This window comes from Cuculus canorus, chromosome 5, assembly GCF_017976375.1.
Source record: "Cuculus canorus isolate bCucCan1 chromosome 5, bCucCan1.pri, whole genome shotgun sequence".
Taxonomy (NCBI): domain Eukaryota; kingdom Metazoa; phylum Chordata; class Aves; order Cuculiformes; family Cuculidae; genus Cuculus; species Cuculus canorus.
Genome location: NC_071405.1, coordinates 40,870,616 through 40,894,899, shown reverse-complemented (window position 1 = coordinate 40,894,899; position 24,284 = coordinate 40,870,616). Strand labels below are relative to the sequence as shown.

Below are 24,284 nucleotides of genomic sequence, written 5' to 3'. Positions count from 1 at the left end.
GGCCGGGGCTGCCTTCCCCCCGCCCGCCGCCGGGCTGTTCCATTCATGCTTTCGCCTTCGCCATATCCCTCTCCAGCGGAGGGGAAACGGGAGTGCGCGTGGGCGGCCGCTAGAAGGCTCCCTGTCAGTCAAGCGGCCGGGCTGAAAAGGCGGCGAGGGAGGGAGAGGAGGGAGAACAGCTTTCCCGGGGGAGGGGGGCGGCTGTCGTCGCTGCCAGCCTCGCAGCCCTCCCTGGGGCATCGGTGGGGGTGGGGGGCAGGAAGGCGAGAGCAGGTTTGCACCGCGGATCACCCCGCCTGGGCTCGGGGGGAGGGGCAGCCCTTCTCTCGCCCTCTCTGCAAAGGGGCCTTGGGGGTGGGGGGCAGCCCCGCTCCCGCTGTGAGGGGGGCTCGGGAGCAGCCCCTGTCCCGCTCCTTCTGCAAAGGGGTGCTTGGGGGGGAGCAGCCTCTTCCCCCGTCCCCGCTGCAAAGGGGGATTCGGGTGGGGGCAGCCCCTCTCCCGTCCCCTCTGCAAAGGGTGGGGGGTTGGGGGTTGGGGGCAGCCCTTCTCCTGCCCCCGCTGTAGGGGGGGCTCGAGGTTGCACTGCGTTCGCGGCGCCGCAGCGAGCGGCTCTGCCTTTGTGCTCCCCGCGCACCTGGGCGCGAGGCGGGGCGGCGCAGGTGGGGGCGGGCAGCGGCGCCGCGGAGGGAAGGGGGGCTGCGCCCGCGGGGGCGGCGGGCAGGGCGGCTCTCCCGCGCTCGGCTCTTCCCCGCAGCCGTTCTCCGTCTCGTCCTACCGCGGAGAGAGATGCGACAGCGGCAGCCCGGTCCCCCGGGGAAGGACGGGACTCGGAGGTGGGCGAGCCGCAGCAGCCCGGGCGATGCGCGGAGCGGCTGGGGAGGGGGCGCAGCCGCCGAGGAGCCGCGGGCGGCGGGCGGGAGGGGGGTGGCTCGCCGGGCGGATTTCCCCCGTTCCCCCTTATCCAAACGACACGGCGAGATACGCGGGTGTCTGTGCTTAGCTTGAGCAGGACCAGGCTGATTGCTAACCGCTACGGTCGCTGGTTAAGTGCGGTCTGCAGTTAAAACCTCGGCATCAGCAGCATCAGCAGCTTCGCGCTGCATCCCAGGGATGCTGCTGCCTACGAGCCGGTCCCCGCATCTCCCCCTTCCCGGGGGTCGCCCCGCACCCCCCAGGTCCCCGTAAGTCCCCCGGGTCCCTGTAGCTTCCCGGGTCCCCGCATCCCCCGGCTCCTGGATGGCACCGGAGAGCGAGATGCCTGCCGGGGTAGGAATAAAGTGCAGGGAGGCTGGAGACTCCTGTGCCGCTGGATTTTGGTGGAGTTGCGGGTAGAACAGGGAGGCTTTGCATATGCCCTGTGAGCTTATTTGTAAGGAAGAGGATATTTTTCAAACTACGTGTCTCGTTATGCAGTTACGTTTTAGCGAGGCTGCGACTCTTATATTTGGGATGAAATTTAGTATGTTAAGCCTTTGTGTTCTAGCGTTATTTACAACGTTTATGAGGTTTGGATCTGCTTCTACTGTCTGGCAGAGATTTACAGCTGGGAACCAGCTCTGGTCCTTGTGGTAGAGCAATAAATTACTGATTCAAAAGAAACGTTGCTTCATTGTCCTCTTTTTTTATTACCTGGATGTTGTATATACCGAGGAAGCAATTTTTTTGTCTGACCAGTGGTTTTTTAGTCAGTTTTTGAGATAACTGCTTTGCTGTGTGTGTTATATGGTTAAGGGATTGAGTCCAAACCTTAGGTAGATGCAGAGCTCACACTGATTTCAGCAGCAGTTTTGTGGTACACGATGGTGCTCTCTTTTACTGTGTGGAACCTCTGAAGTAAAAAAAAAAAATTCTCTCTGCTTGCCCTACGTTTCTTTTCTGATTTGTTCCTTTGGAGTAGCAGAATGTAGTGCTTTTGCCAATGTTTTCATTGTACCCGAATTAGAGTTGTATATTTGAAGCCAAGCATTGCTCAGGGGCTCAATATGCACCCATTGAGAGAAAATTTCGCCCACTGACTTGCATGTAAATAAAATGGACACCGGAATTCTTGTTTTACATTCACATATAATGAGTCCTGATGTTTTCAGTAGGTATGTGCAGGAAGGTAAGCACATTATCTTCACTTGCGTATTGTTGTAATTGAATAGGCAGTATTCTTTGTAGCATTTTGGTGGGTGTTTGGTGTTTTTTTTTTTTACTTCTCATTTAGCATTATTGTTGTGGCTTAAGGGCTAAGCTTTAAAATGTTTGTCACTACTGCAGGGAGAGTTGCCAACTGGATGTCATGAATGTAAAACTAGAACAAGAGCCTTTAAATAGCAAGGCCATCAACTTAGTAACAATTTGGTGTGATAAATGGTAGAATACACAACAAGTATGCAAATCTCAATGATTATAGCGTGCATCTTTTGATACCAATAGCGACAAGGTACAAAGCAGAAAAGTAAATAAACATTTTCAGCTTTTAGGTACCTCAACTGGTTTGAAAAGTAAGAGCTGTCGGCTGTTATACAGTCTGTGCTTTAAAAAGGGGGGGAGGAGGAAATAAAAGTTATTTATGAGCATTTATTTTGTTTTCTGGATATCAAAATTCCACTATGTAGCAAGATGCTTTCCAGTATTTGCTTTCTCAGTATCTGGAAAGGCAGATGTTGCTGCAGCAGGAGCAATTACACTGATCTGCAGCGTAGGAGAAAAAAAAAAAAAAGGTCTGTTTTGACTCTGTCTAAAAAGATCAGCCATTTATTTCTGTTTTGGGTTTGCCAACAGAAGAGATGGCATAGGGAAGCTAACTTTGTTCAACAAAGGGAATGACATTAACGTACAAATTAAGAAATTTCTGTTTCTAGAATAAAATTGGTAAGTTTGCCTAACAGACTACATTGAAACATTCCACTTGCTTGGCTCTACCTCACAGTTGTCACACTCAAAACCTCACCAGAAGTCAGGGACTGTTCCTTGGTTTTGTTGGTTGTTTGCTTATCCGAGTTGCTCTGTCCTGTGGGAGGTGGAATCAAAAGGCAGAAGAGGTGGTAGAGACTAGAGCCCTGTAGGCTTTTGTAGAAGAGGCTTTCTGTATTGTAGCTTTTTAAAAGGTGCCTGATAGAATCCCATCTTCACTAAAATAAGAGAGTTTTGCTTTCACTGTTCTTGTGAGTTTTTTTTCTTATACTTCGTAGACCACAGCAAAGTGTGACTGATGGGACCCAAGATTTGACCTATGGTAAGGCATGGCTTCTGGGTTTAAGGTGATGCTTTAAAGAGTTTATTTTTAGTTTTCGGATATAAAGTATTTCTACTTTAGTGGATATTTGAGACTCCTTGTAAACACAACATGTAAGTGAAAGTTAAGAACTGAAGAGTTGATATGTACTGAGGCATGTTTAGCAGAACAAAGCCAGAAGAGATGTGGAGTATGTGTATGCTGTATGTATGCGTGTGTAGTGAACAAGCCATGATATTCAAGAAAGGCAAAGGTCTTGAATGTCTCTGGAAGGCAGCAGGATTTTTTTTATCTCACTGTGAGCTCAGACACAGTAATTTCTTTTTGGCTCTTTTCAGACTCCTCCTTTAATGGTACGGAACCAATTTGACCTGTGATTTTGAGCAACATTTTAAAGAGTTAACACGGTAATAATGGGCATGTTAGAAGTCAGATTTGAGGTCCTGCATCGTAAGACTCATGATTTGTGACTATCTAAAATGACATTAAGTGGTTGTATATGTTCTTGGTTTGTGTCTTTTTTTCCTCCTAGCCCTTCCGTGCTTAGTGATCTGTTGCATATAACCTGACTCCTAACCTGCTTGGGAAAGGAGCAATCTTTCATAATTTGTTTCATCGGGGTACAAATCCCTGTTTGCAGCTCTAGGAGACTGGTGTAGTAGAAGGTAGCAGTCTGACCCTGGTTGAAGGTCAAGAGTAACTGCCCAAAATATTTAGAGATGGGCTTCTAGTATTAAAAAAAAAAAAGTTTCTTGTTTGTGATTCTGTATCATACCTAGTTTCACTCTGTTTTACTGTTGTGCTTATAACAGCTAGATAGTGCGACCTTCTGCATTTTTATAGCAATGTTGACCTTTGGTCACAGCTCTATGCGTTAATAGGAACCTTTGTTTTTGACACAAACTCAAGGATAAGCAACTCACTTAGGTTACAGGAAGATTATGGTCTTCTTTATGTATCATCAGATAATCACCTTCAGGCTAGCCTTGTCAATCACTGCACTATAATAAAGCCATTCAGACCATCTTTTCTAAAAGAACGGGATATGTGATGCTGGGTTCAAATAGCAATAATGGCTGGAAAGTGACAACTACACATGATATCTTTTATGTGCATGAATTTGTTGAGGATATCTGTCTTTGTAATCCTGTGTGTGCAAATTTGGTCCTTCTGGATGTATCAGAGGTTCAGACCGATTTTTGAATGCTTCAATGAAAAGTTACTAATAGCTGTAGAGTGCAGAGCCTGCTCACTAGTTTTGCTCACAGTCACACAGGTAACACATCATTGTCCAAACTGATGTCTTTGTGCCTACACCACTTCATCACACCGCATAAGCTATGACACAGCTAGTCTTAATTACACTGCTTTTTAAAAAAATCATTCAAATGTTGTAATTTGTATATCACTAGAATTGTTCTACTGCTCGTTTCTCCACAGATCATGTTTCGTTGAAAGTACTGATGAGCACCCAGGACTCTGAAGACAGCAGTTTTGTGCAAGATAAGAATGTTCCTTAAAGAAGCTGATGGAGGATAGAACACCAGAGTTCCTGGCAGACTCTGACAGCATAAGATGGCACCGTAGTCTAGTCTGAAATTGTAAGTCACAAGGAGGACGAGATGTCCTTGACTTTACAGAAAGCTATTGCACTGAATAAACTTAGTAATGGGCTAGACTCTGCTTTCACAACATGTGTAGATGCATTTGTTTCTCTTGAGTTACAGTGATATGACCGTGGAGTAACTAGGGCTTATCTGCATGTGAGTGTGAACTGAATCCCCCTGCGTTAAAGGAAGTAATTTTATTTACTCTGGTGAATCTCAGATCTGCACCCACCATTTTTTAACTACTATGTTTTGTTTCTAGCACTGCTCATAAATCTAGGAAGTGGATGGTGCAAGCTCTACAGCATGACTGAAAGGAGTCTCCATTTCAAAAGTTGTGTGTTCCAAAGATATTTGTTCATTTGCAGAAGGGTGTTTGGAACCTGCAGATGACAAAGATCATAAAAATCATTGATACGCAAAATATTTCATCTGAATCATGTCCATACCCTTGCAAAGTCTTTTTTTTTATCGGCTCAGATTAATTTAGATGATGAATTCATTTGGACTTTGAAAACAAGGTTATGTCTCATTCTTTTCCCTGATTGTGTGTGCTAGAGAGTAGCAGTCTTTGTAGCTTCTGTCCTGAGAGACAAACACTTCCTTATTCTCGTGCAGGTAGTTGCTACTCCCCTTCAGTGGGAGAACAGATCCGTTTCTAACGCCAGCAATATCATGAACCTCTAATAGCGTCTTGGAGTTTTCTAGGAAATACAGATGCTGGTGTTTTTTTAAAGACCCGGAGAGCTTTTTCAGTTACTATTTAATAACCAAAACTACTGAAAAGAGCTCGGAATTTTGTGTGGTAAGGGTATTTGTTCTGAACTGTATCTCACAGATGCTATAAATAATGACTATTTTCATAATAGATAACTTGCAGTCACTGCAAAAAGCAGGTCACTGCAATTACTACCTTCTTTCTCTTCTTCCTGCTTCTCAGTGGCAGGAAATTTTTAGCAACCAGTAGTGTTGCAAGCTTTTTAGGTGAAGGTTAATACTCTATGGATGCGAGTTAAGAGGAGGACTCCACTGGAACATAACAATCTTTGGATCCTTTTGGAAGTCAGGATTCAGAAAGCTGAGGTGGGCTAAACCAACAGTAGCTAGCCTATGTTTGGGGTTTTTTTGGCAGGCAGGTACTTACCTAATTTTAATCTTAAAGAAAGGTTGGGTTTTGTAGCCCTATTGCTGCCTCCCCGCAGTTTGCCAGGACCACAGCTTGGCTTCACATGTAGAATGAAGATTCTGAATGAAAAGATAATAGGGCAGGGAGAGGAGGAGTTGAGAAGTGTCTTTGGTTGAGAAAAACATAGAGGGGGAGAACAGTCCACTGAGTCTGCTCACTGATCCCAGCTGATCTTCAAAAATGGGGTTGTCACAAGGAGTGTGTGGGTTGTAGGTTGGCAGTTGTCATGTGCAGCTGTGGCGACTACATACAAGCACCAGAAGCTTTTCCACACAGCCACTTTGGAGAACTATTCTTACAATTCTGCTGTTGAGTAACTGCCTACTCAAAAGGCAGGCATGCAGCTGGATCTTCCTGGATGCATTTCACTTGTTTCTGAATCAGGAATGAAATTTTGCATCTCATAGTAGTGTTTTGGACTTGACAAAAATGTGGGCCATTTAAAATACAACTGTGTAATCCCATAAAATAGTAAGGAAGGCAGACTATTGCAGGCCTACTAATTGTAGTTAGAGTCCTTATAAGCTTGAGGTTTCATTTTTCTCCACTGTTGCAAGATATAGGTCATACTGTTTAGGTCAGAACACTTAGAAGCAAGCTAGGCATCTTGATTCAGCCTCTCTAAGAGAGTACTTGTTTTGCCAGAGATGCTGTTTGAAGCGTTCCCTTGAGTATATGATATCACTTTCAAATTTACTGTCAGTTCACTGAATTACACTTGCCTCTTGGGTTGTTTTTTTTTGTTGTTGTTGTTGTTGTCGTCGTTGTTTATTTGGTGTTGCTCTGTTTTTTTTAATAAAGGTAAATAAAAGATGCTTAATATTTTTTCTAGCATCATCCAGAGATTCTGGGAAAGGGAATCCATTTTATTCACCAGGCTGTAAACTTTTCTCTGATGGTTCTGCAGAGCTAGTTTTACTTTTCGGAACAGAGACTTGATGTGTCCTGCCTGTACCTTGACTTATTGAGTATGGCTAGAATTGTTTATTTGCTTTTCCAGAACATCTTCCATTTGGTACTCCAACAGCATCTGTTCCCTCATTTTAATATTCCCAGCCTTGGCCTTGGCTGTAGCCGTCTCCTTTAGGATCAGAGCCTCCCTTGCCAGTATAGAGCACTGCAACCATTCCATTGCACTGACGAAGGCATTTACTCCTTAAGTTAGAGAACAGCAAGCCAGAGAGATGCAGTAATTTAACTAATTGGCTTGTTTCAGTCCTCTTCTATACATGGAAATCAGAGCCTGCAAACATTCGTAAAATGAAACATTGGCATGGGCATGATCGTTTCTGTGAAACTGCAGATGTGAGTACTTTGTTATGAAGCTACTGGGAGCTTTGTGAATTATTGTAACCAATCCTGTCACTAAAAGCCATGTGATGGCTATTTTATTCTGCTGGTGATTGCTTCTGCGTTCCAAAACCTGTTTAGAATGGCCACATAATCAAAGTATTTAACATTTTCTTTTAGAGAGTGACTTCTAACATGCTTACATGATGCCTAACTTGCGTTAACATACGTAAGGAGCTGTGTGCCAAAATGCTGTGTGAGTTTAAGCTCTGTTCTTTGTGGTAAATTACTATAGGCATGTGTAACGTTCTCCATGCTCTGTGCTTTTCATAATATATCTAGTTTCTTAATTATGTGTTTTTTCTCTGAAGCAGACCATGCCATTGTTCTTAACTCCTCTCCCTTTTGAACTTTAAGTATTCTGTACAACAGTGTATGTCCTTAATTTTCAGGAAGAAACATTGTCTTTATCCCTTTGAATGTTGTGTACACTCTCTGGCCCCATAACCCTTCAAACTCCTGATGGCAAACACTGTAGATCTTGCTCCGGAATGTAATTTTGGTTGTTTGCCGTAGTTTTGTGCGTTGCCAGTGGGCAACAGATCACAAATGGAGCCTCAGTGCCCTAAAGGTTTGTAGTGATGCTCGATAATGAGAGAACCAGCAATTAAGCAATGATGTTTTATCTGCAGTGTGTTCTGTGCAGCTCAGAACATCAGTGTTCAGTCTGTTAGCCTTGACTGGATTAGATTACATTATATTAGCTTGTATTAGGTTAAATTGAGAGCTGTTGCTCTACCTCCTGGACACAACTTTAATGCTTTAAAGGTTTTTTTAATCAAAAAAATTGTGCCAGTGGTGAGATACTTATTCAGGTATGGTGTTGGTTCCAGTGTTTGGATAGAGGAGGTCATTACTTGTGTACCCAGGAATTAGAAAAAGATTCTCTTCTGCTTGGCAAACTTGCTTAAAAGTCAGATCCTTCTAACACTGTCTCTGGCTTTACTGTGTTCTCTCAGCCTACTGGCATTTTTCTGGTGTCCCGGGATTTATAAAACTGTGCCTGTGAGATTGCTGATTGCACAGGGAAGAGGAGACAGTCCAAAGCTAGCTGGAATAGTGTCTGCTGTCATTTGGGAATTTGCTTATTAAGGCATCTGATTTACTCCCTTGATTGTCCATACTGAACAGAAGTAGAAATTGAAAGCAGATCTCTAAGCTGATTTACTGTCCTTGAAACAGGATGTTTATTTCAGTTTGGAATGTAACGTTTCCTATTGCTTTTCTTCCTTCATGTTTTCATCTAATACCAATCTCTGCTTCTCTGTGCATGCCTCTCATCCTTTCCATGTGTTTGTCACCTCTCCAGTCCAAGTGACATCTCCTCTAGCTATGTATATTTCTCTCTTTCTCTCACAAAGACCTGAGAAACCTTTTGCCACAAAGACATACAATCAAGGAAGTGCAAACTGCCTGCTTTGTCCACCGCATCCTCTCAAACTAGCAGCTTCTGTTTGATGTTGTCCAAGCATGAAAGAAGCAACTATTCCCTGAAAGTTAGAGAATTGCCTGCATTCATAATTTCTGAAGATGCAGCAGGTTGCCTGTGTGTCTAGTGAATGGCTTAGCTAGGAGAAGTCTCTGTTTAGTATAAAATTAGTGGCAACTGAGTGCATAAGCAGAAACAAGTAGCCAAGGCAAAAAATACAAATGATAATGAGAAAGAAGTTCCAAACCTCTGGAGTGTTAATTATCTGTGTCAGCTGAAGTAAATCAAAGTGGTTTGATGTGTGATGACCTGAAGATGAGCACACCCCACATAATTAAAGGTGATACATAAGTAGCTAGAACCAGGGAGATAATATAGGATTTACTGCATGCAGCTGCTTTAAATACTTTGTTTTTATACTTTAAATAATTTGTTTTTATACTTTAAATACTTTGTTTTTATACTTTAAATAAATAAAGTTTAAATACTTTTGTTTTTCCTGATGTTTACTAGTGTTGCTTTATCACAATAGCTGATGTGCCATCAAATGTGGGGTTTTTTGGGGGAAAAATATTTTTATGGCTTTTGAATTGAGGAAATACAATGATATAGGTTAGGATATGACACTGCAGTTTTGTGATTTCTTTAGTCCTTTTATTACAATATGTCGTGTAGTTGTCCTTACAGTGCATGTGGAACTGATAAGGATTTCCAGTAAGCTTTGAGAGTTTATGACAATTCTTCACATATTGATAACAGTCTTCTGGAGCCCTAAATACTAGTTACAACAGTAGTAATTTGTGGGTCTTTAGATTTGAGAAAAAAGCTTTTGAGGAGTGTTTGTGGTTAACTTTGCTTTCATGACATTCAGTATCTTTGGGATCAAGTTTATTATATACTATTAGCCTAGAATATCTTTAGCTGATAATGGATTGGTTGCAGAAATTTCCTTGTCAGTAATAGGAGGGGAAACACGCATAATGCCTTATTTGCAAGGGACTGTCTTGGCTAGACGCAAGCTGATGGCCACCACTACAGGATACATAAAATAATTACTTTAGGTTTCTTTTCCTCTATTGCAACTGATTGCTGTGAATGTCATACTTTCTGATTCTTAGAACATTGCAGGTATTTGGAATGATGTGTTGGAAAATGCAACATGAACCCATCCATCCATTTATAGGACATTTCCTGAAATGTTGAACATAAGTATTGTCTATTTGCTTGTGATTGCCAACTTTCTTCTTTGGTTGCTGCATGATTTCAGGAGCTGATGTTTCGTAAGTTACCAGAGCTAAAGTTGAGCAGAAATCTGAGATCCTCCTAACAAATCAGGCTAGTTGAAGCTTTACTTAAAGTGATTTACATGTTATTGGTCCTTTGTCTTACAGAAGCAGTTTTTTCCTGTTGTTCATGAACTGGTCTCAGGCCTTAGATCAGTGTAAATATTCAAATCTGCCCTGCTGTGCTAATCTCTTATTGCATCATTCTGGAGCTGTTAATTGATGATAATACTGAGTGTTTAACCCATTTTGTTTGAGGCTTTCTAAATCTTTTTCTGGAACGCTGTTTCTCAAGGACACTGGTTGATGTGGGGAGTGTTTTGAGGGCAACAAAATGATGGGAAGGCAAAAGAAGCCATTTCTTTTTTGCATCTTGTGTGTGCAATGAATCCATTAAAAGCAAGGGCTAGAAGGAGTGAGAAAATAATTGTTCATATCCCCTATGCACCCACCAGACATTCACACTTGAGGAATATGTTGCAGAAGCAGAGCCCCATCTGCTGATGCTCCCCTTTGCATTAGATAATCCCTTGAAGAAGGGGCCTTACGTAAATAACTTTGCTGACCTATGTTTCTTTGTATATACCATATCATGTCTGTAGGTGTGTTGTTAACTGCTGCACAGAAAAGGAAAAGCAAGAAATCAGTGCTAGAGCTGCAGAAACTAAGCACACCCTTTAGTTGCATGCAGGTCAGTATTGCTAAGCAAAGATTAGCATCTTCACAAAACTTGGACCAGGATAAGTTCAGAAATTACCCCAAATTGAAGCTTAATTCCTCCTCTTGTTGAACGTGATGGCAGAAATCTCCCAGCTGGTGTAGGGAACAAGATCCGATCACAGAGTGGTGGTGGCTTGCAGGTAGCGAAATTTCAAATCTGCACAAGCATAGGTATTTTTTGTGTCTGAAAGGATCCTGATACTTTGCTGAGGAGCAAAAGCTGGTATTCTGTTTTGACCTGATACGGTATCTAGGGAGAGGCAAACAGTATTGGCAGCACCTTCCTTCGCTTTGAGCATTATGTCTCTATAATCTCTAGAGAACTCATTAAAATTTAAGGCTGTGGCAGGCTAAATGGATGCAGTAGTGATACTCTGATGGTTTGAGGTTCTGCTTTTGTCCTTTTGGGATAACCAGTTCTGCTCCCTTCAGTGAACTGTGGCACCACAAGAATCAATTGGGCATTTTAACCTGGGAAGGAAGCTATTTATTTGGTACAGTGGTAGAAACTAAACTGTTTTCTTCTTAAAGCGTTCTGTTCTCCAGTTGAATCCCTCTTAAAATTGACTTGCCATGCTGTTAAGTTCAGTCTGTTTGTGGAAAGGGAGCAATTATGCAAGGTCAGGCTCACCATGGTTTGTGCTGGGGGGACAATAGTGGGTGAAGGGCAAGGTTGTGAGTTACAGTATAGTTTCTAATCAGTAATTGCTAGTCAGGATGTGTTTTGATTGTTGACTTAGAAGGTCTTAATGTTGTAAATGGATAAGCTTTTCAAACATGAGTACATGAAGGATGGTCATATTTCTTGTACGTGTATATGTCCCTTTTGCAGCTTGTAGCGTCCAAATATTTAATACAATTAAGTAAAATTAAGACCATGCTGCCTTAATTCTGTCTGTGGGAGGTCTTAGACAGGGTGTGGAGCTCCTAAGTTCTGACCTGGACCTGAGTTGTTATGCTCTACTTCCTCTCTAATAGAAAGAGTGCTTCAAAGAGGTTGTAATCAGTGCTGGACTGGCAAAGCCCAAGCAGAGGGAAGCTGTGGCGTGGCCCTGGGGCCCAGGTGCAATTTTGCTGGCACCTGGACCCACAGCCCCAGTGCATGGGGCAGGATAAAAGGGGGATCCTTCCGTGCCCCACTGCCAGTTGGCTGGGGTTCACAAGAGAGGGACAGACCTGAGTGCAGTGAAGACCAGAGGAGCCCTGAAGGCTGGTTTTGGGCAGGTGTGCACCTCTGAATGTATCCTTCAGTATTTCTGTTACAGACTAGGGTATCAAAGGATCCTTAGGGGGACTAGTGCCTGGACCTCCAGACAATGAAGGGTGGAAGCAGTCAGCAAATGGGCCTTAGTTTTGTATTGAAAGCACTTAGTGCCTTTACTTTGACCTTACCATCTTTATTTTTAACTTTACTGGCCTTACATTAGTACTGAGATCACTTACTGCAGGCTTGGGTGGTTGTGAAGTGCCTCTATCTGCTCTGTCCATTCTCTTAACGCTCTAATGCTGCTTCCTCTCCCCACTACTGCAAGCCATTTCCAAGAATTACAAGTCAGAGGCACAAGCTCTGCTCCAGCTGATGAAGTTGGAAGATGTAGGAGCTCCAAATTTGATATTGCATGTTTTCTAATCAAAGAAACAGTGCCAAGATACTGTGAAATACACCAGATATAAACATCAAGGGGAGAGTAATGTTCCATCTAATGCAAAGTATGTTCTGTGTGTGTAGCTCTCGTATATGGTGTATTTCATAATGTTTGGAAGTTTATAGTGCTTATCTTCCTGACACTGGACTGTAGACGTCGCACCTGTGATGAAAGCAGGATCAAGCTCTCTAAACCAAGAATAACAGAGCAACTACAGATGGACTGTGACCCAGACCCCAGGAACAGCTATGTGCTTTAACATCCATTGATATAAATAAGCACTTAGACATTGGTCATCCCTAATTCTTTGAGAGGATGCTAGCAACCCATATGTTCCACTGAGGTGAGATTTAAGGGCATTTACCATCTCTAGGATTTGGCCTTAAATACATGCTAAAATGTTCTTTGCTCCTGGAACTTGAAATGGTTCTAAGCTTCTTCCCCCTCCTTTTTCCTTTTGTATTTTCAAATTAAAACTCGAAGTCCAATCTAATCTGATACTAACACTTCAGCCTTACCTCCCTCCCGAAGTCTGTCCTGGGCTGAAACCTTGTATATCACGTTTCAGGATTGTTTTGCTGACATATAATTAAGGATTTATAATGTAAATGCTGACACAACCTTAACTAGCCTATTGCAAATGTGACACTATTAATAAAGGACTCTCTGGGGTGCAGTATGCTCCTCAGTGGATTAGCTTCCTGGAAATTTAGTGGCAGTTTGCCATCCAATTTTGGTTTTAGTCAGTCTCTTGCTACTATGCAAAGCTATTTTGATTCTGATAATGTGAGAGATACTATTTTACTTTGTTTTACTTTCATCTCTGTTAAAAAGCTCTGTTTCAGCCTTCTGCAGTACTTCGGGCAGGAGGAGTCGTCACCCGGGAAGATGCTAGAGAAACAGTACAGAGATAAATTGCTTTGTGTCTAGTTAATGTCCTAGAAATTAAGCCAGATATTCATGCCCAGCTCTCAGAAAGCGGATGAATTCCTATCTCACTTGTTGGTGACACTGGCTTGAGTTCAGAAAAGGCACCTAAGATTTATGTGTAATTGTAGCTTTATTTCTGCCCAGTTATTTTATGAACGTTGAGATAAAATTGTAGGATGCTGTGGGATTTACTTACTACTTGGCACATCTGGAGGCTAGACTATTTTGCTTCATCTCAGGAAAATGTCAAATTGTGTTTATTTATCAGATCCTGTAGTATTCTGAACTATTTACAGGTTGTCCATGTAACATCACTGTGCAATGACTTTCTAAACAACTTTGTGTACAGACGTTGTCATTCTGGAAAAGCTATTCTTAAAATACTTATCCTACTATACTGTGACATAAATTGTATCTTGTAGACAAGTTCATGAAGTGTAATAGTTTGGGGAAGGTGTCGTTGTAAGAAACAAACTGGCCTGCACAGAAGAAATTCATTTGTGTAGAATTGCTTAGCTAAAATGTCATCTTTTGTAAGATCAGTATTTATTTAGTAGTTATATTCTACTTTCTCAAATGTGCCACCCTAAAATTTTTTTTTCCAAGTTGTTTTTTGCCAGATACTTGCAACCGCTTCATTTAAATACTCAAGTGAGAATTAAGCTTGGTTGTAAAAAGCTGGCTGTTTATCTGGTTGTGTTTTTATGTTGGCTTTTGGGTTTTTTTTTTTTTTTTTTCGTACAAAGAAAGTAAATGAATTAGCGGATCCTTTAAAATGCTTCACTCTAAAATGACTGTCTCTTTTCAGGCGACTGTATAGTTTCACAATATGCCCCCTCATCTAGCATTAATCGTGAAAATAGCTTTTTTTTTTTTTAATTTTTTGAGCACTACTGAAGACAGAAGCTTATTTAGTGTTTATATATTCTTCTCTGTATTCTGCTGCAGATTGACTGACTTGTGAAAATACTTGTCTTAATGTTGGAACTCTCTAAAAGCTGGGAAACACAAACATTTTGGCTACCTTTACTCATGCTGTGTGCTTTGCTGGTGTGGTGCTTGCTCATAAACTGATCACGTTGTTTTGATAGGTACTCAATGCTGAGACATCATGAGTCTGCACTAATATTTAATGGCAAAACAGTCTTCAGAGTGATATTGCACGTGAGAGCAGAAAATATTCCAAAATGTAATAGAGCTCTGCAACATCCTTATGAATGTATGAAGACCGCTCTGAGCTTGCTGGATCATCTTCAGTAACCCTATCAGCACCACTTAGAGTGTGAAATAAAGGAATAGGAAGCAGATTCTGGGATCCTTCAGATAGCCAGTTACTGCAAACGATAAGACTTGGTAAGGCAGTTAGGATCTGCAGTGCAAGCATAATAATCAGTGATATGGGGTAGGAATGTGTCCAGTTCTTTCAGAGTTAGGCTGGTATAGGGATGCTTATAGTTTGCTTAAAAAAATCCTCCTGTGAACGTGTTTGATGCAAGTTGTTAATATGAACTTAGAGGCACTTCTGCTAGATGGATTAAGTATCTCTCCATAATGTTTTCACAAACCATTTGAGAAGCTCTCTGGACATAACGCTGAATTCAGGATTACAGCACTTTAATTTGTATGTGGCTTGTGATCTGTTTGTGCTCTTTGTTACTTACGACAGGTACTCTGGCTCACCCAGAAGCATACGAACATTTCCTTACCTGAATCAACTTAGAGTAAAGGAAGGGAAAGGTGATGTCTGTGCAGAGATGGGGATGCAGACCTCAGTACAGTTAGTAGAAGGGTAAAGGGCTTTGTGGCAGGATAATAATTCCTCTTTCATATCAGATTTCTTTGATGCAGCTGCAGTGTGTATCACATAGGGCAGTGTTTACCACCTCTTTACTCTCTTAGAAAGACCTTGCAAGACTTACATGGATTTTGGTAGGGTTGCAAGACTGGACTCATAACTGTGCACACTGTGCATCTGGTATTCTTAACATTCATAAGACTCCTAGACAGAAAAGTGTAGTAATTTTGATGCTTCCTTGGCTGTTGTGCTTCATGAAATTCAGTGCCCAAAGACAGAGAGCTGAGGAGGATGTTGTGACCACTTGTAGTGACTGGCTCTGTTGCAGGGTTTTTGTCTGTTATGTGGGAGGCTTTGGTTTTATCAGAGCAGAGAATTTCATTTCCCCATTTCATGGAGGTTAGATTTTTACAGAAATGTAACTCTGTGTACCTTGCAGAATCTGCAGGAGAGCAGAACTGATTTATGTTGAGACAGATCTCCCACACGGCTGTGAAAACAAGTGCACAAATTCAGAGTAGCTGGGTGTAAATCTGAAGTAACTGTCATGGAGATTGATGTTCTCTCTAGGAGTTAATCTAGATTTGCATCAGGATAACTGTGACCAGAATCTCTGAGGATTCATCTTTGCTAGACTTTAGCTTGCTAAATTAATTGCTAATTAACTTGAGATGGTTGATTATAGTGGATGCTTCCCACATTTTTTCTCTTACCATCATAGAATTTAAAGACAGAGCTCACTAGATCGGATATATATGCATATTGTAAACTTCTGTTTGTCAAAAGCTCTTCCCTTCAGCTCGATACTGATACACTGAGCACAGTAGGCGGACATTACACCAAAGTACTGAAGTCCTCGGGAATACACACTTGTGTGCATCCAGGGCAACACCACCAGAGACATGGCATCCCATATTGCCTAAGGCACTTAAAATAAGGAAGATGTTAGTAGAGGTCCTGCAAGGCAGTCCCAAACTGCCCTTGAAAGCTGGTCTTGCTAGCTTATACAGTGGAGCTGGGCAGCGTGAGACTTCTCCTTGACATAAGTAGAGTAGTCAATATTAAGTGGGCTCACCACTAAGGAGGAGCATGAGCTACCTCCCCCCAAAGCATTTCTTCACTTGTGTGTCAGAAAGCAATTGAATTGATGCTTTGTTAATTCTGTGCAAAGCAGGTTGTAACGTGAAGTATCTCATGGTAAAATACCAATATGCAGCATCCAGGACTCCTGGGAGGGGAAATGTCCAGAGTCAGTCCTTCAAGGTCTGGCGGCGTTGAGGCACGTGGAAATTCTGCCTGCCTTCCTTCCTCTCCAGATTTTACCACCAGTGTCGCACTAAAAAGTCACACCTTCAGATTCTGCCCAGGACCTCTGGTGCTCTTCAAGATCGTAAAAGGATCTGTGTAGGGACTGAAAACAAAACTAAATTAGGCTTTTTTTTTTTTTTTTAATAGGAGGTCCCTATTCTTAAAATAAGCATTTTGTTAGGTCCCACCAAAAACTGTGTCTAAGCAGCATGAATCTAAAATGTCACCCTTGTCTTTTCAGATATGCCTGACAAACTTCTAGTCCTTGGGCTTCGCTTCAAACTGATTTGTCTCCTAACACATTGTAGTTTGAATTGAGAAGGCCTGGTCGCACTGACTGAACATACACTGAAGGTGTAAAAATACAGTAAACTGGTTATCATCTTTTTTGCCAGCATAAGAAAGTAAAGGCATTGTGCCAAGCAAATATGCGCATTAGATGACTAACAGAGCTCCCACACTGTCAGTGTAGGCAGGGAATATGCAATGCAGCCACATATGTGTCTCAGAACCATACTGAGAGCTTTTTATTCTTAATGTTTGGTTTTGTTTTTAAATAGGAGTTCAGATCCTTGAGCAGGATGTTTATCTCTATGCACAGAAAACAATATTGGTCACAGTTTTTAATACACGATCAAGTTTTTAAAACTACCAGCTGACATATCTATAGCGAGTAACATCAGAATTTCAAGTAACTGCTGTAAATGTTCACTGGGATAGCCCTGCTTATCGTATGTAATTTTCTGAGTTTAGATATTTTTTTTTTCAATGGCTGGAAGAACCTTTATGGCTTTTCCAGTGAGAATGTTGTTAGAAAGTTTTGTCTTTAGTTGCCCTGGTGAGGTTTGATCTCTCTTTCTTTGATAAAATTAGTGTGAGGTTTTGACGGAACTTAGTATGCTGTAACAAAGGAGTTGAATTCCATTTGATACTTGCTTAGCCATATTCTTAAAATATGTGTGCGGTCACTACTGAGCGAAGAGCCAGGAAGTTCTGTAAATCTCTATAACAGAGTACAGTCGAACTTCACATCTAATCTAGCAGAGAGCTGCTACTGAAGATGCTCCCCTTTTCACTCCTCCAAAGATGACTAATCCACCCCCCAAACGAATTAGTTTTCCATCAGTTCTGCAAGCTGAAGCAGCAGCCTTGTTGCTGCATAGATGGATAAGATAGATAGATATGATGCAGTAGAGGAGAGTGAGTAGGATGAAACAAACCCTTCTCTGCAGCACTGTAAGGTTAGATCATCCTAAATGCAATGTGAAGCTTACTTTAAGTATTGCTTGTTCGGATGTAGTCTCATTTCAGTTCCCCAAAACACATTAAGGACCCACTAAGCTAAGAACTCTGCAAGCACAGAATAAGAAACAGGCTCTTGGGCTGAATCTTAAAAAAATTGAGACACTGAAAAACAAAGACAAAATCCCAAACAACCAAGTTATAATTCTGTGGCCTGACAACCAGATGATCAAGTAGTCAATAGACAGACCCTAGTTGTTCCCATTTTTCCACGTTTATCGTGCTTTTCACTGGCTTATCTCATAAGCATACAGTACTTCAGAAAGCAGACTTCCAGAGTACAGGTAGAGAAAGGCGAAAGCATACAGGACTCCATCATCAACAGTGGCAGAATCTGTCAATATATTTTTAGCACTGAATAACTTTTTTTTCTGATGACACACTAATTTCTAAGAAGCAATGAAGCTGTATTTCCCTTACAGAACTATTTAATAGCCTGTGTAATATGGATTGGCCTCTATTTCCTCTATTTTAAACACTTATTTCTTCTTTATTGATTTCTGTGAATGTTGACATCTAGAACTCTCATCCCAGTTACTTTATTTTTACCAGAAAAAAATGATATTATGTGGACTAGCAGTTACAATGGGTTGTGTGCAATGACTATGATGAGAGTCCACAAATAGACTGCATTGTATAAACTTGTATTTTCAACTCCGCTAATGTGGTTAATTAAACTTGGTTTTCATATCCCAAGACAGAAACCACTTCTGTACACCTTTATTTTGATAACGCATTTCTGTTCCTCTGTCCAAGGAGACTTGGCCCCGTCTTTGGTTTTGTCTATCCTTGAGATGGAGAAAAGGGACTATAAGGACAAAAGGTTGGATAATGTGTGGCTCCATGTAGTCCTTTTTCAGGCAAGTACTTGTCTGATTTGAGGTTGTAGATGGAGTGAGGGAACATCTTACAACACAACATAGCTACAGATAGACTGAATGATGTGTTTGTTGGAATAGATTAAATGTGTTTCCCAGAACAGGGAAAAAGTGAACAGTAGCAATAAACCATTTTATCATTTTGTGTTCCCTCTGGATTTGTGTTCCTGTTCTGTGATGATGCTCCTGCACGTTAACCTGCTTTGTTGCTCTGTCAGTCCCAGAGTATGTGTCCAGATAATTGTGTGCACAATTCCTGCTTGTGTCTAGGTGGACTATTCCAGTGTCTTCAGCAAAAATTAGCCTGGTAGCTTAAAAACATAAGGGTTTGCTCATACAGAGCACAAGATAAAGTCACTCTTGATTCCATGAAGTAGTCTGACTGCTGTTGAGTACTTATTACCAGAAATCTTGCAATTGCTTATCAGTCTTCTGTGACATATCCTCTAGAGGTTTCACACAAAGCAAAATGAAGCGCTGAAATCTTGTCTTAACTTGGAGCCTGATGTTGCTGGCACTGATGCACATGAGTAAATGCCCCTGTGACTAGTTTTAGTTATTCATGTTGGTATAACAAAGGACACATAAGAGTTTTAAAAGCAAGGTTGTGCAGTTGTATTGCCGCTGTTGTTTAAGGTGACTAGCTGTCTGTAAAACTACTCTGCCTTCAAGGTTTTCCTCATAGTCATGGGCACATGGCAGCATATTTCTTCTATATCAGTGTAAAGTAGGTGTAAAATGCTGCCAAATCTGAGTGTTGTTTTTGTGTGAGTTTTACATTGATAATAACTGCAACATACAAGGTAACCAGAAGGCAGCTATGTGCATTTTCAGAGATGGGAATGATTCCCAACTGTCCCTGCTTTAGTGGTATTTTCTTCTCATTGTTTGTGTGCTGTTGAAGAGACAGAAAAATGGGGCATGTTAGGCAATAGACAGGCTTATTTCCTTCAACAGTTTGTAACTACACTTGCCCTGAAGCTGCATGGTGGGGGAAAGAGGAAGCAGAGGGTGAATGCTTGAATTTAGTGGCAGTGTAGAGAAAGGGATTAAGTCTGGAGCCAGGCAGGCCACCTGCACTGAAGGCAGACTATAGCAGTTACCTGCAGCTTAAGAAGAAGCTACAAGGACCTAGAAATACAGGGCTTTTCCCTACAGCACAATATGAATTCTTATTATCAGTATTAATTTTTGTTCTTTTGGCCTCTCTGGGAATGTTGTGATACAAAATTCCTTGCAGAGCAGCACATGTAGAGAAAACACTTTTATACTAGCATTTGAGTATTGTGGTGGGCTGCAGGCACTAAAGAAGGTCAAAGAACAGCATTTGGGGCTGCTGTCATTGCAAAAAGCTTTACATTAAAACCTAAGAGGTGTGATCAAGTTACCTTGTGTCAGCTGAACCATAGTAACTATATGTATGTACTTAGTGTGCTTTTATAAAAGCACTAGGAACTTCTTTGCTTGAATTTTAGCAATATTGTGTTCTGTTTGCTGGACTGAGAGCATGCAGAGTCAACCCATCTACAAGAAGGGTTGCAGGGAGGATTCAGGGAAGTACAGGCCAGTCTGACCTCAGTGCTGGGGACTGGTGATCTTGAGTGCTATCATGAAGCACATGCAAGAGAACTGAGCGATCAGGCCCAGTCAACATGAGTTCACGGAAGGCAGGTCTTGCCAAACTAACCTGATCGCCTTCTATGACAAAGTGACTCAACTACTAGATGAAGTAGTCTTCATCTACTGTAGTCTTCTTGGACTTCAGTAAAGCCTTTGACACAGTTTCTCACAGCATTCTGCTTCAAAAACTGTCAGCCTCTGGCCTGGACAGGCGCACACTCTCCTGGGTGGAAAACTGGTTGGATGGCCGGGCCCAGAGAGCAGTGGCAAATGAAGTTAACTCCAGCTGGAGGCCGGTTACAAGTGGGGTTCCTCAGGGCTCGGTACTGGGTCCAGCTCTGTTCAATGTCTTTATCAATGACCTGGATGAAGGCATTGAGTGCACCCTCAGTAAGTTTGTGGATGACACTAAGCTGGGAGGAAGTGTGGATCTGCTGGAGGGTAGGGAGGCTCTGCAAAGGGATCTGAACAGGCTGGACTGATGGGCTAAGACCGATAGCATGAGGCTTAGCTAGGTCAAATGCTGGGACCTGCACTTAGGACACAACAACCCTATGCAGTGCTGCAGATTAGGAGAAGTCTGGCTAGAAAGCTGCCTGGAGGAGAAGGACTTGGAGGTGTTGGTTGACAGCTGACTGAACATGAGCCAGCAGTGTGCCCAGGTGGCCAGGAAGGCCAATGGAATCTTGGCTTGTATCAGAAACGGTGTGACCAGCAGGTCCAGGGAAGTTATTCTCCCTCTGTACTCGGCACTGGTGAGACCGCACCTCGAATACTGTGTTCAGTTCTGGGCCCCTCACCACAAGGATGTTGAGGCTCTGGAGCATGTCCAGAGAAGAGCAACGAAGCTGGTGAGGGGGCTGGAGAACAAGTCTTATGAGGAGTGGCTGAGAGAGCTGGGATTGTTTAGCCTGGAGAAGAGGAGGCTGAGGGGAAAATTGCTCTCTGCCACTACCTGAAAGGAGGTTGTGGAGAGGAGGGAGCTGGCCTCTTCTCCCAAGTGACAGGGGATAGGACAAGAGGGAATAGACTCAAGCTCCTCCAGGGGAAGTTCAGGCTGGACATCAGGAAAACATTTTTCACGGGAAGGGTCGTTGGGGACTGGAACAGGCTGCCCAGGGAGGTGGTTGAGTCACCTTCCCTGGAGGTGTTTAAGGGACAGGTGAACGAGGTTCTGAGGGGCATAGTTTAGGAATGGTTGGACTCGATGATCCCAACTCGATGGGTCCTTTCCAACTTAGTGATTCTATGATTCTAATTACACTGCCACTTAACTGAAATAATAACTTCATAATACTGGGACAGCTTGTTCAGATGCTGGAGCCCTTCATGTCAAGGTAAGGTAACATAAGGAGAATTGTATAGCATCTTTTATTAGACCACTTGATGTAGTTTGGGAATATAATTTAGCCTTCAGTAGTGAGTCATGAGGCACCAGTTCCTTTTTTTCCAGTGGCAAACACTTATGAAACCTAATTACTTCTTCGTTCTGCACTTCATGAACATGCTGCTAGAGCAGAATGAGTGCATTACAAAGACTGTTTCTGGGGAACTGTTGTACACAGCTGATGATCACCAGAAGGTTCAGAGGAGCAAGGGACATAGTGATGATGGACTTGGAACTATCCACACCATCTTTTTATGGTGCTTGTTAGGTGCTTTGAGTGGCACCTGCTCTATAAAAGAAAGTCGACTTCCCTTGGGACTTGCCTGCAGTATGTCTTTTCTGTGTTTCAGTGTTTGGGCTCTGACTTCAGAAAACACATCACGAAACAATAAAAATGTCTAGCTGAAAATAATTGTTTGTCATATTTTCCTGTGAGGGAGGGAGAGGTGTTTCTAAGTGGCTATAAAAGTATAAATACCATCTGTATGCTTTATGCCTGTTTTTTCTTGTTTCAAGAATAACTTTTGGACTATGTTTTGTCACACATTGTGTACACAGACTATTTCTTGGACCTACATAGATTCCCCATACTATGTTTGTATTACAAGTGAAAGGCATGGCGTGTATCCAGGCCTTTACAGGTTTCTCCCTCATTTTTTCTATTGACTTAGTAGTCCCTTTTCTTGGGTAGCAGAGGATTGCTGAGTCCTAAAACGGGCCATATTGGTTGATGTAATTTTTTGAGGAGAACCACACACATGACTCTGCTGACTTGTTTTTACCTGAATGCTGTCTTGTGGTATCCTGGTGTCTTCTAAGAATGGGACTTGCTTCTAAGGATGTTTTTTTTGAACATGCAGATGTGGTTAGCTACATGGAGTGGTTTCCTCATGTGTCAGTGTCAGAGGTAAAGTCTGGGTATCTAGGTAGTCATTGATTTATTAGCCCATTAAAAACTAGAAAGATCAGTTTTTAATGAAATGAACTCTCTTGTGATTTGAACAGGATCTCTGTAGGAGAGGGCGCTTTGAGGATTTAGCCCTTTATACTCCTGTACTTTAGGCGACTTCTTGATTGGATTTGTGATGCAAAGTGTGTTGGCAACAACAGAAAGAGTTGTGTTGCATTTTGTGGGCTTTGGGTGAGACTAAGGACGAACTGGCCTGATATTGACAGTGCAAGGTGTTTAGAAATAAATGAAATATATAAGCCTTGGAGGCCAAGCACTCTATCATCTGGACAAAGTATACATTGCTGGCTCCTCCCTTAGCAGAATTTGTAAAGAAGGGAAAAGTTCTTTCAGCTTGTTAGAGGCAAATTTCTTTCTACATGCCTGCATGACCCTCTTTACCCATGTTTTTGCTATACTTTGAGTGGCAAGTTGGACACTGTCTCTGAAGCTATGACGAACTGTTTGTTTTCAAGTTACGTATTCAGCTAGCCCCACTGGGTGGTAGGCCTGACACATGTAGCAGTCCTTCCCAAATAAGTAGTAAAGGTCTCTGTCTTGTACTTACAAACCCTTAAGTACTCTCTGAGATTTTAATGACATTGGACATTATGATTTCAGCTGAAGGCTTTTTCCATGAAGAGTAGAGGAATCCTAAGGAACCTTAGTTAATGGATTGTCCCTTTTTCTTAAATACTAGAAGACTTTGTGGTGCCTACCATCTGGATACCTGGAAGGCTTCGGGTAGATCCCAGTTCCTGTATGGGCAATAAGCAAAAGCAAGTGGATCGATAACAATATGGGGATATGCTTCATCTCCCTTTCATGCTTCACTCCACCCCACAGATACGTAAAGCTTACTTTATGGATGAACACATTATGGTCTTTTAGAACTTCAAGAAAAATTATGTGTAAAAGCCCTAATGACTCTTGGACATCTGATAGTATTCAAGCTTAGATTTTTTTTTCCACTTGTTTTTCAGGGTTCTAGTACATAAAAAATGTGTTAATCCCAGAAGACATATCTGTCTGGGAGCAGGCATTGGAACTGAGCTACTGTGTGACTGAAAGAACTGAGTGCATGTCAGATGGTAAATAAGGTAATGAAGATCAAATATATCATACTGTCACTTCAGGATGGATGGTGAAAAATACAGACATATGCTCTTTCAGAACTTGTCCTAAACTTCTTGGAACATGAAAGGAACAAGGAACAGGGGGAAAAAAAAAAAAAAAAAAAAAAAGAAAGGAAAATTCATTGCAGATTATAAATGCTTTCAAAAGACCAACTAGCATGGAAGGTATTTTTTTGCTCTATTTTTTCTTTTTTTTTGCTGGTGGTGAGGGAAATCTATATCTTTTGATCAAGCTGTGGCTCTCAGCATCATGCAAAGAGTCCATTTTACCTCCATTACCTACTTCATGTCTGTGAAGCTTATTTGAACTAGGAATACTAAGGAAGCCTAAAGGTTTAAGCCTTTGTCTCCTAAAAGCTCGTTTTAAATCCAGTCCATTTCTGTCTCAAAAAGCTTTTTATTTATTTGTGGTGTACAGTAAGTAAATTAGGTTTGTTTAATCATCAATGAAGTGGGTGTTTTCAAGTCATTCTGGACTTGCTTCTAAGCGTATTCTGTCTCTTTACTAGAAGGTTTTCATGTAATGAGGGCTCTT

At 42.0% G+C, this 24,284-nt stretch overlaps 1 protein-coding gene across 4 annotated transcripts in view; it reads left to right on the top strand.

The window, feature by feature from the left end:
* Positions 1-672: 672 nt before the first annotated feature.
* The window catches only part of PTPN5 (protein tyrosine phosphatase non-receptor type 5), a 90,221-nt gene continuing 66,609 nt past the window's right edge, over positions 673-24,284 (top strand). For 3 of the 4 annotated variants that reach the window (XM_054066715.1, XM_054066713.1, XM_054066711.1), the window contains exons 1-2: positions 673-833; positions 4,664-4,824. The gene's annotated coding sequence lies outside the window, so the exon portion shown is untranslated. Of the gene's footprint in view, positions 834-3,561; positions 3,631-4,663; positions 4,825-24,284 lie in introns of all 4 variants that reach the window. The other variant, XM_054066712.1, reaches the window with a different exon arrangement.